The sequence below is a fragment of the Chelonia mydas genome, chromosome 1 (genome assembly GCF_015237465.2).
Source record: "Chelonia mydas isolate rCheMyd1 chromosome 1, rCheMyd1.pri.v2, whole genome shotgun sequence".
In the NCBI taxonomy this organism is placed as follows: domain Eukaryota; kingdom Metazoa; phylum Chordata; order Testudines; family Cheloniidae; genus Chelonia; species Chelonia mydas.
This window is the reverse complement of record NC_057849.1, coordinates 31793650-31806677: the sequence shown is the minus strand read 5'-3', so window position 1 is coordinate 31806677 and position 13028 is coordinate 31793650. Positions and strand designations below refer to the sequence as shown.

Below are 13028 nucleotides of genomic sequence, written 5' to 3'. Positions count from 1 at the left end.
TGAGATGGACTGGAGCTGTTGTTGAAGTCCAATCCCTTTCCCTAGAAGGCAAAGCAAAGCTAAACAACACACACAGAGAAGGGGAAAGAAAAGAACAGCAAAGGTTAAAAAATGCAGCTTTTGTCTCTGGGGTAGATTCTCAATTACAGCCTCACTGCTGGAAAAACACAGGCACAGCACATAGCCTTATTAGCCATGCCAACACTTGGCAAATATGTACCAGTACTAGGACATTTAGGGCATTGGGTACAGCTGCCTCTCTAGTCACAGGCTTACAGCATTGTTGTAAAATATGCAGTCTTGGCCAGCTAAGCCAGACTCTTATTAGACAGAAGCAAAAAGGAGACAGATAGGAAAGAGAAGAAATAAGGTAGGGAAGGAAAAGGAAAAATGGGGGCTGGGAGGGAGGAGATGAAGTCTCACATCTCAGGTGGTCAGGATTTAGCAGAGGCTGGCAGTGTCATCATCTAGTCCCTCTTTCTCGCCCAGTCTGGTCAGAACATCTCTTAGGATTAGGACAAAGATGATCCAGGGTCCCAGGAGCCCGGGGAAGCCATGATGGTAAAGCTTGCTCATTCCCTTCTCTCATCTTTCATGTAGCCAGCATTTGCATCCCCTCCTTTCAGTCAGCCAGCATGATGGTATCCTGCTTTCCTCCAAAGTGTGTGTCTCTCTTCCTTTTTTTTTTTTTTTTTAGAAGGACCCCAAAAGGGAGTAATAGATAGAATAGTTCATCTCATCATTTTGTCTGCCAGTTAGGCCTAATTTCCAAACCACCAATTTTGGTTCACCAATTTCCAATCTCACACCGTTCTTATTTACCTGATCTTAACAGAGCCCTTGAATTGTACTTGTAGACCTTTTGTTTGGACTAATTCAGTCCCTGTCTCTTTTGTGCATTTTTCCCCCCACAAACATTTGTCATTATAGGTTATTGAACCCTACACAATTTATGAACTTTTGCTCACTTTTCCAGTTAAACTGACAATTAGGGTAAATTTATAGGCCCAAATATTTCACTACCACCCCTTACCTTCTCTTCAATAAGATAAAAGACTGAGCTCATTGAGTCAATCACAGTAAGGCATATTTTCCAACCCTTTAATCATTTTTGTGGTTCTCCATCTCCTCTGAACCATCTCTAATTTTTCAACCTTCTTCTTGAATTGTAGCCACCAGAAGTGAACATAGTATTCCAGTGGCAATTGCACCGTGCCAAATGCAGAAGTAACAAAACTAGGCTTGGCAGAATTTGGTTTTTATTTTTTTTTCCTATGTAATTTCCGCAAATAATATCAATGTTTATTTTTAAGCATTTTTTTTCTATTTTATCTATTTAAGTTTTCACCGTTGTGTAGAATTATAGGGATCAGACAATGATTATTGCAATTACAGTAGATGTTAAGATTCAAAAGTTGAAAGCTTTATATAACCATTAAAACACAAATTGTCAACATCATATGTCTATATATATATATATATATAAAAAAATATCCTTAAATCAAACAGAATATTTTTTCATGACTTTCTGCGGTGAAATCGATCCTTACGGATATTTACCAATACAAATCGAATCCATTCGCTCCTAAATATAACTCCCCTGCGGTCACGATATTCATGAATCACTTTTACTCCTTACAGCCACAGTGCTGTGCTGAAAGTTCATGTTCAGCTGACTATCCACCATGACTCCCCAAGCCTTTTTTAGTAAGTGCTTCCCAGTCAGCTTATTTCCCTATGGTATAAATACCAGTCTGATCCTGGTAGAAAGAGCTGCTCCCTAGCTGCATGGGGTATAAATACCCCTCCCACTCTTCCAGTCAGCAAGAAGGGCACTGCAGTAAAGTTGACCTGGCCAACTGCATCTTGCTCTTCCTGTCCATTCCTGTAATTCTCCGCCTTCTCCTCACTCCTGCAAAGAAGCCCTTCAAGGGGCCCTGCCCCTTTTCTTCCAGCTAGCCAGGCAAAGGCACATTCCCATAAAGGTTGCAGTGGGCACAGTCTCTGTTTCTGGATTTGTGCCGACACTGAAGCCTATTGGCCGAGGACTGCAAATTTAAAGTACTCAAATTTTATTAACAATAATACTTTGGATCATCCTTAAAGTTTCTTTATTTAAGAATTGCCCAAGACACTAGTCCATCAACACACTCCAAAGACTAAAAACTAATGACAGAACTGGAGTATGAGCAGTGTCAAAACATGCTGCTGGCCGTCAAAGGAAAAGAAATTTGAGATTTTGCATTATGTCAAGTTGCCTATTGTCATTCAGTATAATCCAAGGAATAGTTAATTTGTGATATTAGTGCCATATTATAAAAACACACCCACTCAGTAATACCTAGACAGAGTTTCACGAGCCAAAAAATCTGCTCTTTAGACATTCCTGCTAGCTATGGAAATAACTGCATTCGTTTTGGGTCTCTGAGAAAGCTTAGATAATGAGATGCAAAAAAGATAGCGATTTGCAGCTCTCATTCTACTGAATTGTATTACTATTAAGTACATGTAGCTTATCAAAAAATAAAGTGCTCCTGAGGATTTTTCTTCCCGATTTTGTTGTTTAATCCTGACTGACATAGCAAGAAGTCCTGTTTTGCTCTTTCTATAGCAGATGGAGGGCAGCATTTCCGGAGCAGATCTTACCCTTATTTCAGATCTGTTCTGGGCTTAGTAACAAACATTGCAGCCATCAGCACACTACTGAGGGATCTTTCATAGATAAGGGACAAATCTATTATAGTTCAGATTTAACCCTGTGAGATGGCATGCATCCTCAATTCTCATTAGTTGAGGACAGTCAGCACCTTAAAGGATTAGGCATTGTATCTGAATAATATGTCCTACCAGACAGGCTTCTTAGAAGCAGCAAGTTGTCCTTCAGGACATATGGAGCATACTCTAATTTTCCTTAGAGAGCACTACTTTTCCCACATCTCTCACTATGATAAACATGCATAATTTTAATACAAACTAAAATATGCAAATGAACTTGTATGGGTTATATTTGAGAGGATAAACAGGACAATATTTTATGTATTTGGACATATAGTTCACACACACACGTTTTTAGATATACTCATTGTGTACATTGCAGATTCAAAAATACAAAAACAGTTTCACTTTGTTTTCCAGTTCTATGACTTCTGTTCCTCCCCAAAGATAAGAGATTTTACATTTCTTCCAGTTAAGCTTTATCATTGCAGGAGCCTTAGTTATTTCCCAGAGGGCAGGTTCCAAATCCTTCTCTACTTAAAACCTATCTAGTGACTTCACTTGATGAACTCTGAAGTCTAACTAAAGTTTTTCCTCAAGCACTGGTGCAGATATTCTTTTCATATTTTTAGTACTAGAGCTGCCTGATCACCTTGAATATTTTAATGGGGCAGACAGACAACTAGGGATTTTTTTTAAAATTAACTTTTAACATTAACTGTGTTCTTACAGCAATCATTTCCAGAACAGCAAGTGACCAGCAGGCTTGCTAGCAATTTATGAGCCAATTTGAGGAAAGATACTCTTCATTCTCCAATATCAGAGCTTTAAACCAACAGTTTCCAGACACTTGGTGCCAAATCAGTAAACAGTAGAGTGCCTCCCTCCTTTTATCTGCAGAAAGAAAGGTTGCTGGCCCAATATGGGTGGGAAGGGAGGGAAGAAAGGGGAGAAAAGCAAATACAAAGAAGGAGATAAATTGCAGTGCAAGTTTTCTGAATTGTTTTATCTCAGCCATTCAGAGACTACCTTCTGAGGACTTGATTATCTGGGGATTTCAAACACCAGTGTAGCTGCATCAATGCAAACCCCCAGCACAGAGAGGTAAGACTGTTGTAAGCAGCAATTTATCAGAGCACAACTCATCGCTGCTTGAAGCCAATTAGCCACAATTGTATGAATTACAGTTTACCTAGTCCACATGAGGGGTTTATACTAAGAGGCTGACAGATGATGGCCATAACAGCAATTGGTGCAAATTGCCAGCATAGACAAGACCTAGAACTTAGACATTCATCGTCATTAGTGTGCTTCTCCAACTGAGAACCAAACAAAGAATTTGCTTCACTTAAATGGGAGTTTTACTTACCAAACAGCCCTAATCCATGTAATTCTTCTTTTACCAAACAGTGGCTGCTCCTTAATTACATGCTCTTTTCTATGAAAAAAGCACAAGCCATTTTCTATGGCACTCCAGAAGAATCCAAAATCTCCCCACCAAACAGATAAGTAAGGGCACCAGATGGGGAATCTCGGTATCCAATCATTTTATTCCCTATTAAGCGTCAATCTCATACTGTCAATTATGGAATCAAAGCATTACATTTTAAAGCACCTGATTAATTAGAATCCCCTTCTCCCCGCCCCCCACCCCTGAAAGAAAATTCCTTAGTTCTTCAACTTAATCTTAATATAGCCAACCTGACTGGAGCCTGTTAAAACAGCCAAAATTTGTCCTCTCCAGTCAAAAAGGGGATGAAAAACTGGCAGAGAGGAAAGAGGGAAGGCAGTTAGAAAGGGGGGAAGCATTGTTCCTCACTTGTCCCTGCAAAAGCAGATCAGCACCTGAGGAGGGGCAAGTCGTCCCCAGACAGGGATGCTACATACTACCTGGAAGACAGTAGAAAACCTGAAAAGTTAAGGGTCTCCGTTTGTGTTAACCTTGGCACACCCTCTTTCTCCACCTACAGAGGATTCCTGGGGCAGAGGATAGCTCCGTTACAGCATTACCAACAGGGGATGCAACAGAGCCAGAGAAGCAAGACGACAGCATATAGACACAGGGCCCCTGCATAGTACCCTTGGGTCTCAAGCGGACAGCCTCCAAGAGCCACTGCTTTGAGGTGGGAAAGGAAGAGAGGCCACATCCCATACAACAATGTGATGGAAGTTCTACAATGTGAACCTGGGAGTTTCTTCCCCCCTACATGGGTTTGCCTTTGTCAACCTGGACCACAGAAAATAAACTACATACTCATTAGCTTTAACAGAAACTCTTCAGCTAACGGGTGCCCAGAATCAATTAGCATTGCAGGCTATTCACATTATTACACAAACATACCTTTAAAAGGGCACAGTTTAAGAGTCCCTACAGCAGCACAGGAGTCTCCAAAACCTATGGCCAGCTCTCCAGACCCTAACTGGTTTAAAAATAGCAAAGTAAAAAGTATTTCAAATATAACCTAAGGCCTTCGACCACTTTAAACATTAAAACACACCATCCAGTTAGGGGAATAATAAGTGGGCTGGAGGATTGAATTTCCTACTTATCAAATTGAACATACAGGGCATCGGTCTTTAAGTGCTCACCTCCCAACTTGGATCTACAATACATTCTTCCCCCCACCCACTCCCAAGCCAAGCAAAGGCACTATTCCAGGACCAAAATTCAACTTTTAAACTTTACTTTTTGACAATCATGTTCAAGAGAAGTTTAAAGAAAAATCTACTCAAACTGTAGGTCATCCTCCTCACTCACCCACATGTTTCTATAACTCATTTAATGACTGGAGGGGCTTTGCTCAAATATTACCAATTTTATCACCAAAAACTAATTATGGAAAAGTTTAGCCCAAAATGTATGTGTGTGAAAATGAAGAAGTGATATTTTAACAAAGTGCGATTTGCAACCTTAACTATACTGGCATGGCTAGTATTGCAATTTAAAACCACACCTGACCAATCAAGAAAACAAAGCTGCCTCCTTTATACAGAGTCTGGTTCTATCATCTTTATGCTGACTAGTACCTTGCTCTGATTAGTACCACTGATAGTAGTAATACTCCTTACTGAGAAAGATACTACTCAGTAAAACTGTGGTAGAATCTAGCCCATAATGATATCACAATAGTGTAGCCAAAGGCAGAAACTCACTTAGTACTGTCTGTGCTGCTCATTTATCAGAAATTACCTCTATCCAAGTCTAGCTGTACTAGCTGAAAGAAGCCTGAAAACACATGGTCTCTTTAACATTGAAAGTTTGTCTTCCATATTCTACAGAAACTAATAAGTCTTATTTTTATGGAGAAATAATTCTGCAATATAAAAACGGAGATGATTCAAGGTTTATCTAAGGTTTAACTAATAGTCTCTACGGTGCCACTAGTACTCCTTTTCTTTTTGCGAATACAGACTAATACAGCTGCTACTCTGAAACTCCACTTATGGTTTCACTGATTTATCTGGAGATCATCCACTATGGTCCCTTCTGGCCTTAAATGCAATGAAATGGTTTTCTTCCCCCAAAAATGATGATGATAAAACCCGAACTTGTACAGGTAACGGCTATATTTTCTTTTTGCTAATCAATATATTTTTTCACATCTGAATATCTAATTTCTGAAAGTGGATTGTCTTCTTATCGTATCAGTGTGTTACTTTTCTATACAACTTTAAAGAGCAAGGCAAAACACTGTTTTACCAATTATTTCAATGGATAGAAATTTCCCCTGTATTCTTGATGGAGATAAACCTGTTCTTTAGAGGACAAAGTAGAAGTACAAGTCCACTCAGTCCTACTTCTTGTTCATCCAAGACAAACAAGTTGGTTTACATTTATGGGTGCTAATGTTGTCCGTTTATTTAAATGCCACCTGAAAGTGAGAACAGATGTCCGCATGGTACTGTTGCAACTGGCATTACAAGATATTTACATGTCAGATATGCTAAACATTCATATGCCACTTAATGCTTTGACTTGTAGTCTCTAAAGTTTTACATTGTTTTGTTTTTGAGTACAGTTATGTGAAAAAAAAATTCTACACTTGTAAGTTGCACTTTCACAATAAAGAAGTTGCACTACAGTACTTGTCAGAGGTGAATTGAAAACTACTATTTCTTTTACCTTTTTACAGTGTAAATATTTGTAATAAAAATATGAAGTGAACACTGTACACTTTGTGTTGTAACTGAAATCAATATATTTGTAAATGCAGAAAATCCAAAATATTTATAATACATTTAAATTGGTATTCTATTATTGTAACAGTACTATTAAAACTGTGGTTAATTGCAACTTTTGTTTAATCTTGCGATTGTGATTAACTTTTTTAAATCATTTGACAGCCCTACTTTTGACACTGTATCACATGACCGTCTCATAAACAAACTAGGGAAATACAACCTAGATGGAGCTACTATGAGATGGATGCATAACTACTCTCTGGGAACGGTTTTTCAACCAGGTATCAGTAGTTCATGGTAAAGCTGGAAAGGTATATCAATGGGGTCCCACAGGGATCAGTTATGGATCTGGTTCTGTTCAATATCTTCATCAGTGATTTAGATAACGGCATAGAGAGTACACTTATAAAGTCTGCAGATGACACCATGCTGGGAGGGTTTGCAAGTACTTTGGAGAATAGGATTAAAACTCGAAATGGTTTGACGTAAACAGGATGAAATTCAATAAGGACAAATGCAAAGTTCTCCACTGAGGAAGGAACAATCAGTTGCAGTCATACAAAATGAGAAATAACTGCCTAGGAAAGAGTGCTGCTGAAAGGGATCTGGGGATTATAGTGGATCACAACCTAAATATGAGTCAACATTGTAACGCTGTTGCAAAAAAAGCAAACATCCTTCTCGGATGAATTAACAGGAAGGTTGTAAACAAGAAACAAAAAGTAATTCTTCTGCTCTACTCCACACTGATCAGGCCTCAACTGGAGTATTGTGTCCAGTTCTGGGTGCTACAATTCAGGAAAGATGTGGACAAACTGGAGAAAGTCCAGAGAAGAGCAACAAAAATTGTTAAAGGTCTAGAAAAGATGACCTATGAGGAAAGACTGAAAAAAGTGGGTTTGTTTACTCTGGAAAAGAGAAGACGGAGGGGGGACATGATAACATAAAAGGTTGTTACAGGGAGGAGAGAGAAAAATTGTTCTTCTTAACCTCTGAGGATAGGACAAGAAGCAGTGGACTTAAATTGCATCAAGGGCGGTTTAGGTTGGACATTACGAAAAACTTCCTGTCGGGGTAGTTAAGCACCAGAATAAATTGCCTAAGGAGGCTGTAGAATCTCCATCATTGGAGATTTTTAAGAGCAGGTTAGACAAACACCTGTCATGGTGGTCTAGACAATACTTAGTCCTGCCTTGAGTGCAGGGGACTGGACTAGAAGACCTCTCAAAGTCCCTTCCAGTCCTACGATTCTATGAAATTCAGTGACCAAAGAGTCACATTTTTCATTGTAATAAAGATGATACTTACAAAATAGCCAGTTTCTTATTAATAGAATGCATTTATCCTATTCATATCAAATGAAGCACATAGCAGGAAAAGAAATAGGATCATTAAGAATCAGATTAAACTGACCTTTGAAGAAGTAATTTTAAATATTAAATGGTTGAAGTTCCTGATTAAAGAAACCATATTCACATTTGGTTGCATCCGACGAAGTGGGTACTTACCCACGAAAGCTTATGCCCCAATACGTCTGTTAGTCTATAAGGTGCCACAGGACTCTTTGCCGCTATCCAGACTAACACGGCTACCCCTCTGATACAGATTCACGTTTGTTTTTTTCAAGTTACAATAAACTGTTTTGCTTCTTCGACTACATAGATTCTTACACCGCACTTAGCACCTTGGCATTTGAGCTCTAAAGTTACTCCTTTGGTACTACACCTAAAATCATGCAACTGCAGAATTGCAGACTCTTAAAAGAACGGCAATTTACCAGTTTAAGCATAAAGAAACCCACCATAGCGTAAGTGCAATCTGTAATGCAGTTCTCTCATCTTTAGCAGACTTGAAGCCTGCAGCGACCCCAGGGCCCAGCACACAATGCTTCATCTTGATCCAGTCAGATGACATGCTACTCAAGTTGAATCACTGCCTGCTGGAACTGGTGTTCTCCATGCAGTGGTGGATTAGCCACTGGGGCCAACAGAGCCTGTGCCCAGGGGCCCTGGCCAACTGGGGGGGGGGGGGGGGGGGGGGGGGGGAGGGGGGGAATCCGTTGCCCGACCACCAGATGGGCAGGAAGGTGGTGGAAGCCCCCGACCCTGCTCCCCAGCACAGGGCAGCAGGGGAAGCCACATGGGGCGTGGGTGAAACACCAGCTGGGGGAGGCTAGCCCCCAGCTGGGCCTACTCCCCTTCCCCAACCCAAGGACCCGCAGTGTAGAGCGGGCAAGTGGTGCACAGACCCCAGGCCCCCAAACATAAGGCGGGCAGGTGGCACATGGCCCCCCCAAGCACAGGGTGGGGAGCCCCAGTGCCTCCACCCCCCCCCCCACAGCACTGGGCAGCACAGCCCCAGCGCTGGATGGTCCCAGACACCCCAACTCCCAGCTGCCTAGTTCCAGTCCCAGCACGTTTTTCGAAGAGGAGCAGCCTGCCTGGGCTGGGGCCAAGGGGAAAGGGCAAGCAGGGCTTTGTGGAGGAGCGTGAGCGGGGCCACACCAGGCTGTTCGGGGAGGCACAGCCTTCCCCAGCCTATGTGACGTGCCGCCCATGGGAAGCCCCCCTACAACTCCATCCCTGGCAGAAGCCATGGGGCGACAGGGGAAGCCCCCAGCGCCCAACTCCACCCTCCAGGAGAAGCCCCAGAGCCCCGACACTGGTCTCCCGCAGAAGCGCGGGCGGTGGTGGGGAAAGCCCCAGCACCCGGACACGCGCTGTGGGCCCGGGACATTCTTGCTAACTACCGCAGCCTCTGGGAGCTCTCACTCCCGGCTGCAGCCTGGGGCCATGGCGTTGGGACAGAGCTTCTCCAGTCTTGAAGCCACAGTGGGCGGAGGGGGGCACAGAAAGGAGCAAACAGGTTGTGGGACCGCAGTGCGGGGGCATAATCGGGGATTGTGATGGGGTGCCACCTGGAACTGGGGTACTGCAAAGCCCCCTGTCATAAATATAAAGGGAAGGGTAAACCCCTGTAAAATCCCTCCTGGCCAGAGGAAATCTCCTCTCACCTGTAAAGGGTTAAGAAGCTAAAGGTAACCTCGCTGGCACCTGACCAAAATGACCAATGAGGAGACAAGATAATTTCAAAAGCTGGGAGGAGGGAGAGAAACAAAGGGTATGTGTGTCTGTCTATATTTTGTCTTTGCCGGGGATAGACCAGGAATGAAGCCTTAGAACTTTTAGTAAGTAATCTAGCTAGGTACGTGTTAGATTATGATTTCTTTAAATGGCTGAGAAAAGAATTGTGCTGAATAGAATAACTATTTCTGTCTGTGTATCTTTTTTGTAACTTAAGGTTTTGCCTAGAGGGGTTCTCTATGTTTTGAATCTAATTACCCTGTAAAGTATTTACTATCCTGATTTTACAGGGGGGATTTTTTTTATTTCTATTTACTTCTATTTCTATTAAAAGTCTTCTTGTAAGAAAACTGAATGCTTTTTCATTGTTCTCAGATCCAAGGGTTTGGGTCTGTGGTCACCTATGCAAATTGGTGAGGCTTTTTATCCAACATTTCCCTGGAAAGGGGGGGTGCAAGTGTTGGGAGGATTGTTCATTGTTCTTAAGATCCAAGGGTCTGGGTCTGTAGTCACCTAGGCAAATTGGTGAGGCTTTTTACCAAACCTTGTCCAGGAAGTGGGGTGCAAGGTTTTGGGAAGTATTTTGGGGGGAAAGACGTGTCCAAACAGCTCTTCCCCAGTAACCAGTATTTGTTTGGTGGTGGTAGCGGCCAATCCAAGGACAAAGGGTGGAATATTTTGTACCTTGGGGAAGTTTTGACCTAAGCTGGTAAAGATAAGCTTAGGAGGTTTTTTTCATGCAGGTCCCCACATCTGTACCCTAGAGTTCAGAGTGGGGGAGGAACCTTGACATGGTGGCAGAGTGGTGGGATTAACCTGAAATCATTTTGAGATCCAGTTGAGATTTTGTTGAACTAGAAATACAGATTTTTAAAAAGGAAGTCCAGAAGCAGCTGAAACTGAAAGCAGCTTGTTTTTTTTTTCTCTGCTTTGTGGCCAAGCAGAGACAAAAGGGGATTATCTTTGTGAATTGCAGGTTTTCTTTGCCTGGAGGCAGGGTACTTAACTCCTGCAGGGAAATTCACAGTCTTCCAACCCAGAGTTTTTTTTTTCCCTAAAAGTAAGTAGAAGGGGGGGTGTTCTACCCATTTGCCTGGAGACAAAAGTGGCAAAGGTTTTTTTTTTTTGGATTTTGATTTTTTACAAGGAGCACAAGTTTAAAAAGGAAACTTGGTTTTTCTTTGGGCTGGGTAAACAGGTTTCAAAGTAGCTGGAAGTTTTTGCTTTGATTTGGGCCCAGAGCAGAGACAAGGGAATTGTTTTTTTTTTTTTTTTTTTTTTGTAGGCTGACAATCACTATCAGAGAATAGGTATTCTATTCCAGCACAGCAAAATTTTACAGCCAAGTTTTTTTTTGTTTATTTCTAAACCTCGGGTGTAAAGTTAGTTAAAAACAGAGAGGTTAGAATGACAATATCTGCGGCTCGACTACGGCTGGAATTAGCCAGATTTCAGGCTGAGGAAAGACAAAGGGAACATGAAAGACAGATAGAACTCATGCGGCTGAAGAAGGAGGAGAAGGAACAAGAAAGGGAGGCAGCGAAAGAGGCAGCGAAAGAGGCAGAACAACACCAAGCGGCTGCTCACAGGAGAGCTATGGAAGCAAGGGACAAAGAACTGGAGGAGAAGGAAAAAGAGAGGAAGTATGTGGAGGAGATAGAGAAGATAAAGGCTCAGGAGAATATCCCAACAAACCCTAGCTATCCTTCTCCAAGTACCACTTCCCATCCCAGAAAGTTCCCCACCTACAAAGCAGGCGATGATACTGAGGCCTTCCTAGAAAACTTCGAAAGGGCCTGCCTTGGGTACAACATCTCTACTGACCAATACATGGTAGAGCTGAGGCCGCAGCTCAGTGGACCCTTAGCTGAGGTGGCAGCTGAAATGCCTAAAGAACACATGAACAAGTATGAACTGTTTAAATCCAAGGCGAGAGTCAGAATGGGGATAACACCCGAGCAGTCTCGTCGGAGGTTCAGAGCCCTAAGGTGGAAACCAGATGTGTCATTTACCCGACATGCCTACCACATTGTGAAGCATTGGGAGGCCTGGATATCCGGAGCAAGTGTTGAATCTCCAGTAAATTTGCCCTTCCTAATGCAAATGGAACAATTCTTAGAGGGTGTTCCTGAGGAAATAGAAAGATACATCCTAGATGGGAAGCCCAAAACTGTAATCGAGGCAGGAGAGATTGGAGCCAGATGGGTGGAGGTGGCAGAGAAGAAGAAAACTGGTCGCAGTTGGAGCGGAGACCAGAAGGGACAACCCCAGACCACACCCTATTACCGGGGGCCGCCCAAAGCCCCACCTACCTCCCAAAGAACCCTCCAGACCCCTTATCGTCCCTCCACCCCGTTCTCCAGCAACCCTCCTCGCCCCAGTGACCAGTCAGCTGGACGATGTTTTAAATGTAACGAGCTGGGGCATGTAAAGGCCAACTGCCCCAAGAACCCCAACAGATTACAGTTCATTGCACCGGAATCGCACCAGAGGTCCTCAGGCCCAGATACCTCCCAGATACCCTTGGAGCGGAGGGAAACTGTGAGTGTGGGCGGGAAGAAGGTCACCGCGTGGAGGGACACCGGAGCACAAGTGTCAGCTATCCATGCTTCCTTAGTGGACCCCAGTTTAATCAACCCAGAGATCCAAGTGACGATTCAACCCTTCAAGTCCAACTCTTTCGATTTGCCTACAGCCAAGTTGCCTGTCCAGTACAAGGGCTGGTCCGGAACGTGGACTTTTGCAGTCTATGATGATTATCCCATCCCCATGCTGTTGGGGGAAGACTTGGCCAATCATGTGAAGCAGGCCAAGAGGGTGGGAACGGTCACCCGCAGCCAGGCTAACCAAGCCGTGAGGCCTAGCTCTGTTCCGGAAACTTCTATCAGGACCCGGTCAGAGGTGATGGATCCGGACCCCAGACCAATGTCTGCAACAGCAGTAGTGGATCCAGTCCCAGAGACCCAGACGGAACCAGTCCCAGAACCGGAACCAGCCGAACAACCAACACCAGACCCATTGCCAGCACTGAATCCAGTACTTGCAACC

At 43.1% G+C, this 13028-nt stretch overlaps 1 protein-coding gene across 4 annotated transcripts in view; it reads right to left on the bottom strand.

The window, feature by feature from the left end:
* ARHGAP42 (Rho GTPase activating protein 42) overlaps window positions 1-13028 on the bottom strand; it is a 308234-nt gene that overhangs the window by 277901 nt on the left and 17305 nt on the right. Inside the window, exon 1 of one of the 4 annotated variants that reach the window (XM_043529370.1) lies at window positions 4085-4108. The exons of the other annotated variants lie outside the window; for them this stretch is intronic. The gene's annotated coding sequence lies outside the window, so the exon portion shown is untranslated. Of the gene's footprint in view, window positions 1-4084; window positions 4109-13028 lie in introns of those variants that run through there. 4 annotated transcript variants of the gene reach the window in all.